Source organism: Diadema setosum, chromosome 9, assembly GCF_964275005.1.
Source record: "Diadema setosum chromosome 9, eeDiaSeto1, whole genome shotgun sequence".
Lineage (NCBI taxonomy): Eukaryota > Metazoa > Echinodermata > Echinoidea > Diadematoida > Diadematidae > Diadema > Diadema setosum.
Window position 1 is genome coordinate 33,618,427 of NC_092693.1, and position 7,447 is coordinate 33,625,873.

Consider the following 7,447-nt stretch of genomic DNA (forward strand, 5'->3'; position numbering starts at 1 on the left):
GATTAGAATTGTAAGATTTGATAAGTAAAAAGTGACAATTCCATATTTTGTAAGCTGAAATACGACAATTTTCGGCTCGCTCGCTGCGCTCGCTCGCCAAAATCTATCCAAAAAAGAAGAAGATAAGAACAAAACGTGATGATGACGCGGAAATATACAAATTTCGGCTCACTCGCGCGTACTAATTTAGAGTATTTTTTCAAGTCCTCAGTTTGTTGGTATAAATCGTTATCTATAAGGGCGTCACTATATCTTGATTAGAATTGTAAGATTATTTCAATAAGCAAAAAATGACAAGAATTCCATGTTTTGTAAGCTGAAATAGAAAAATTTTCGGCTCGCTCGCTGCGCTCGCTCACCAAAATTTATCAAAATTTATTACATTTAAATCACCCTCAAAAGACCCCTTTTAAGTGCTTGAAAAAGCATATCATGTGGACTTTTTAAAAGTCCCTACCGGGATGGGGTTGGGGTTGAACACTTTTTCAGAACTTCATAGGGGCGCAATTTTCGCGCTTGCCCCGGGCGCCGTTTTCCCTAGATACGCCACTGAAAACATACCATGCTAAGATATCACCTCTTGACAATATGAGCATATCGCTATAAACTTACGCGTTTAGATTATCAGAATATATCACATTAAGGGAAAGAAACAAACGATTATAGTGTAAACGCAGCGATTCGTCTCTTCTCTGTCCTGCACTCTTCTCTTCACGCATCCATATCGTTACAATTCAACTGACTTTCTTACGACAAAAAGCCATTAAAGGGAAATTTCAGTGCAGATGACAGTGAGTCTGAAAAGAAGGAGTAAAAAAAATTTTAGCACAACAATGAAAATCTGATCAAAAGCTGATGAAAAATTAGGAAGTTCTGTCATTTTTAAAATTTCGCTACATTTTTTTTTTCAGGAAACAGTTCTTGAACAGTCAGTATGAATGTGGAATAATGAAGTGATGAGGTCATCCTTCACAACTTGCTAAATTGTTTGTACATATCATTTTGATATTTCCAGTTGCCATTTCCAGTTCCAATTACGTCCCCAGTCTCAAGTCCTGATATTTCTATCTGATCATTATTCTGAAGTTATATTCAACCTGGAATAGCATTATGTATTACACTTTAATAACGGGAAAAAAGGTTGAATTTTTGCCCTTTTTTTTAATGAAACGATCAATAAAAAGTTGTGCACTCATAACATCATCAGTTCACTCATTAAAATGGCATATTCATTTCAACTGCACAAGATGAAAAGTTCTGCAGAAATTAGTGAAACTTCACAATTTTAAAACTTCCCTAATTCTTATCCGATTTTGATCAAATTTTCGCTGTTATATACTCGTAAGATTTTACTCTTTCTTATCAGACTAACTTATAACTGGACTGAAATTTCTCTTTAACTGCAGCACCAGAATGACCTCTTTGCTGGTAGACATATAAGGACACACGGCATCAATGCAAGATCACGCTGCTTTCTATCGTCTTCCGTTGCACGTCGAACGGCTGGTTCTCCCCGAAGGGGAGAACCAGCCGTGTCGGCGGATTAACTCTCACGGACATACCAAATAAAACGGCGATGGGCACTTATTTTATGCAGACATTTTGCCCGTGTTAATGATGGGGTTAAAATAGTTACGGACAATCAAACAAATATTGGAAAGCTCCATGAAGTCTAGCAGACTTAGTAAAAGAATCGCAGGATATACATGTAGCCTATATGTAGCCTATATATAGAGGGGCCCACATTCTACAAGCTCTGTCTTTTTAGTGGGTCTCTCCATTTTTCGCACTTTAAGCAAAGTTATACATGTACTTCATTTCGATCACTTCTGTTTCTTTTTTACAACAATGTATAATTACTATAAGGTCCTCAATTGTTGTACATTCTTTTCAATACATAATGTTCTGTTTACCTTATTCTCTGTTGTCAAAAGAAGTGTAACTTATGTTTTGTCGGAAAATGAAATAAACTCTGAATCTGAATCTGAATATCAAAGTGTTTCGTACGCATTGTGAAATGGCTGTCAAGGTCATATACGGCGTACATGAGTGATTGTCCGCTATCTTTCTATTATACGTTGTACCCAACAACATCAAGGTAGAACAGGAAGAGATTTAACTTGATTTCAAAAGTAAAATGACAAAGATTATCTTTTCTTCTCTTTGGATGACACATCATGGTTGAAAAAAAGAAGAAGAAAAGTTTGTATTTGAATGACACATGTCAAACAGAATAGTGAATCGGCCGCTTTTTTATATAAGTAGAACAGTCCAGAATTAGTTTTGTCGTAAATTTGTCGTAAACCCATCGGAGAGAGAAGCATGTTATGTAAGCCTGTTAAGTTTATTTAATGAAATATGATTTTAAATCTTTTTACACAACAGAATTTTACTCGAAACTGTTCAAACTTGAATTTGTCTGATGGGTTAGGTTTTTATTTTTGTCTTGGTTTCCTTCGGACTTTCATCCATTTAACGAGATATAAGACACTCTCTCTCTTCGGGATGCATTCTCTTCGAGCCTTTTATAATAACTATGTCTAAACACCCAAAAAAAAGAGGAAAATTAAGTTCTGGTGTTCATTTCTTGCAAAGAAACATATAGGATGTATACTAACAGTTGACTTAGTAAGTTGAAAACAGTTAGATAAAGCACCCACATCACACAAAAGTGGGCATAAAATCCTTATCTGTCCTTAATCAAAATATAGTGGAATGACATATTGGCAGGCACATACTTCAGCACACAAGTAAGAACACTCTAAATATGCAATATGTATAAACATATGAATATCAAGTTCGTAGAGAATTGTGTGATAATTATCATTCTCTTTCGTAGCTTATCATACTTACTCGTTTCTTACAGATAACCCCTGTATTTCGTTATATTTCAGAGATATCGCTTGAGTAGGAACTTACATAAATTTATGACATATTGTATTTAAACAGATGGTGATATTTAAATGGAAACAAGATTACTTGAATGCAAGTTATAACGAGAAACTTCACCTTCACTCTAAATGCAATCATGGTGTGGACAGGACGACCATAATGTATTTACAATTATATACTAGTAGATATAAAATAAAATTTAAAAAGGTAAATTGATAAGTATATATGCTTCTTAGGATAGCATATGGATGTGTTAATTCTCTTTTTTCTTTCAAATTAGATTTGAGGGAAACTGGCAGAATAAATTTTGTAGGCCAGTTGCCAGGGTGTTTAAAAACAATATTGACATTTTCTTGATCTGTGTTTTTCTTCCGCTGCAGAAACAAACTAAATGCCGCCAATCAAGTCACAATTAAGACTCACTTCTCTGTCCCATGTTATTCCGGAAACTTTTAATGGTCGTAAGCGCAGCGACATAAAAAGCCTGGCTCGCACGGCACTCATCAGGCCAGTCGTAATCTGTGCATATTGTTCCTCATTGTTTTCCCTCCCTTTTTATAACGCTATCAGTCCCTTTTGCCGGGTTTCCGTGAATAAAGTTTGTAAATTTAGTCGATAAAACGCGGCCCTGGTTCCGCCCTTTCCTGCATCAGTTGACTTATGGTGTTTGTGCAGGCACGGAGTCTTTTGACGTCCCTTCACCACATTATTCTCAATGGATGGGATCACTTTGTAGCGAATTAGGCTGAAGTAGGCTTTTGATTCAGCTCAAATAAATCAGGAAAGTGCATTCTTCTCTTCGTGTTTTTATACAATTTTGAAGACTGGAAGACAGGGGTTTATAGAAAGCCGCATTGCCTTTCTTTTTTCCCCTGCTCGATGGCATAATAGAAACACAAAGACATCGCGACTAGAATGGGGCGAAAGCAAAACACAAACGAACTGGTGCTGGCGGAGAAGTGTCAAAGTTTGGAAGATTGGTGTGAAGTTTGAACAAGAGTGCAAAACTGAATTCGACAGGTACTAATGATGTTTTTTCTGTACAGTTACCAGTCGAGAGGGGCCCGGGCTGGATGACCGCGGTCTTGCTGTGTGTGTGTGTGTTGTGCGTTGTGTGTTGTGTGTTGTGTGTTGTGTGTGGATAAACTTAAACACGCCATTGAAATGCTGACAAATGTATAGAGGTTGTATTCACCAAAAAGGTGGGAATACGTTGCCCTATCTCTTGGAGTCAAACGCGCGGGCTCTCGGTTTTCGCGACTAACGAGCCACTCGGAAATGAGCAGCCCTATTCAGTGTCGCCAGCCAAGCACAACGAAATGGACGGGGAATGAAAATATTGCATCCTTAAACAAGATTTATTCTCAAAATACAGCTTGTTTTATTTATTGCCAAATTGACAGGTTTCCTCTCTGCTTCTCCCTTGTTCCTGAGACAGCACCACCAAAAAACATACACACATCGACATGGACACAAAGGGAAACGAAAAATACCCGGCTCTATGATGGTCATGACTTTCTGTTGATTGAAAACATAAAGATCTATTCAGAAACGTGTGTGTCCTTTTTAGATGCATAAAGGAGCAAAAATGACTAGGGAGAAAATGTTGACATGCGAACAAAGGACGGAGGAGGCTGCAAAACGTCACGATTTTTGGGCATATACCAGTCGAACTCTTTAGCCTTCTCGTCAAAGCGACCAGGGGGAGCAGAGAAAGCCGCGGTTTAGGGCAATATTTAGCTGGGAATCAACAGGGCGAGACCAGCGCTGTAAATACACCGTCATCGCACCAGAACGGCGAACATATGTCTGGTTATATGTTTCATCTTTTTATTCACCTTTCAGTTTGGAAAAGACCAGACAAATAAAAAACACACATCAACAACAAAACAAAACAAACAACAACTTGACGGTAGTTGACCTCAATATTGTCCAGAAACATCTCATGAATTTTCACTTTACTATAGTGATGTGCTTCATGCCTCAGATTTCCCAAGTTGCATACGCATTTTGACTTTTTGTGAATATAAACTTGAGTTATATAAAATCAGTAGATATGCGGATGAAATAAATCAATTGCCCCAGTGTGTAATGTCAAGTTGCCATTATCACGTCTTCCGTGATTGCTTGTTTGTGTGTATATTCCTATGTGTATCTCCGTACCATTAGCGTTTCTAATATAGCATGTTAGATGATGGGGGGGGGGGTCGTTGTTGATGATAGTAAACCCCTCTTTACTATATCATATGGGGATGAGATGTATGATGAAACGATAAACTGGTGCATTCTGTCGTTGCTGTTGTTCTTATTGTTATTATTTGTAGTTTTTTTCTTCTTGTTTTTTTTTTCCTTTTTACCATTTGATATTGCAATGTATACATTGCAATACGCATATAATATGATCTCTATTCAATGGCTTAAGGGCACATTAACGACAAGAATCTGGCTTTCTCTGCATTGTACCTGCTATACTTTGTAAACATTTTACGCTGTATTTTCAAACGATTTTATTACTGAATGTTATGAATTGAATTGAATTGAATCAAATTGAATTGAATTGAACTGAACTGAATTGAACTAAACTGAATTGATTTGAATTGAGTTGAATTGATTTGAGGTCAATCCAATTGAATGGAATTAAATAGAATTGAATTTATTTAAATTTGATTTAATTTAATTGAACTGAATTAAACTGAATTGAATTGTATTTAATCATATCAAATTTGATTTGATTAAACTAAATTGAATAAAACTGAATTGACCTGAATTGAAATTGAATTGAATTCAATTAGAGTTTTCCCAAACCCCCAAATCCCCGGGTGAACACTTGTCTAGGTCGGATGAGAAAACGTTTCTCGATCGTAACCGATCGAAGTTTCTGTGAAAGTTCACGACGCTACTTATAGATTTCCAGAGTTGAGCAACAATGATCTTGATCTCATTTTGATCCCATCATGGAGCCATGCACAGCTAGCTATGATACCGTTTTTTCGCTCTCTTTGTTGTAAAACAATCGTCACGGAATAGGAGGAGACAACTGAAACACGTCAGCCCGTCAATATAGCAAAAATTTTGACAGATGCAGGACTGAGATGGGTTGATGTGGAGCTGGAAGGGGAATCGATCTTTAAACAGATGAGGAAGAGGCGAAAAGGAGAAAGGGAGAGGATGGGAAGGGCTCGTAAATTACCATGTCTCCCCGCTTACCATTAGGGAATCAAAATATACAGACCACTGTGTAGGACAGCTTGTTGGCGCAGCCAAACTTGGCCGAATATACAAACAATGACAAACAAGAAATCTGAGTTGACGACACTACCAACACACAAACACACACACACCATAACACACACTCACACAAAAACAGAGGGAGAAAGAGGGGAGAGCAGATCAAGGAGGAACAAGAAGGAAATAAGAAGGGGGAATATCACGGGAACATGAAAATCATCTGCATGTTTTAATGAGATGAAGAAACGGGGCGCATCGCTGATTTACCCGCACACACGTTCTCGCCGAGAACCCCCCTACTCCCCCCCCCCCCCCTCCCCATCCTCCTCCTCCTCCCCCTACTCCAAGCCCGAGGAGAAAAGTGCTTTCTCAGTGCTTTATGTACATCACTGCGCCGAGTTATGGTAATAGCTGGGACATAAATCCTCCACGGCGTACTTACTCTCAACAAAGACTCGGGATGAACGCCGAGTATGTACCATGTTTGAGGATGTATGTTCGTGCTCTGGACGATTAAATGCCATCCACTCACACTCTACAGAAACATCGCCAGTTGAAGTACACGTGAATTTGGAACTTGAAAAGCTTTTTCTCTCCTTCCTTTTCTTCTGCCGTTGTTCTTTCTTTTCTTTTCTTTTTTTTTGGGGGGGGGGGTATCGATAGGATATGTGGTGTTTGACTGAGAGTCAAGCTGTCTAGGTCCCTTAACAAAATATTGCACAACTATTAAAATCTAAAAGAATCTAGACCTCTCATGAATGTTGGATTGGTCAAAGGTTTTTGTCCAATGAAAAGATAATGTTTGAGAGAGGAGAAAATTGTTAATCTGTGGTGTGATGTCATTAAAGAAATCATATTCATGTTGGAAAATATTACGCAACGCCGAATACTCTTTGATAAGAACGATGTCACCTTTTCCTTACATTGCTGCGATGACGTAGATATGGTACTCTTCTTCGTTCTGGAAGAAACCATGCTGATAAATATAGGCCTATAAATAACCCCCAAAATGCCAACGTGTGTCAATTTCCACACGCTATACGATAGTGAATTCAAAGCAACGACAAGAAAGATTCAGTATCAACGCCAAGAAATTCGTATTGATTGTAAAAAGTGTGCACATCGCGAAAGCGAAGAGCATACCTTTGAGAATCAAATTCAGAAGGAGAAAATCATAAGAGAGAACGAAGAGGGGGGGGGGTAGGGGAGAAGGAGAGAATGAAGCGGGGAGATAGTGTTAATGTTCATGTAATGAACTCGCAAAACATTGTACCGTGATTATTTTAGTTTCCCCAGGTAGAATGGGCGCGGGTGAGTATGGAGAAAG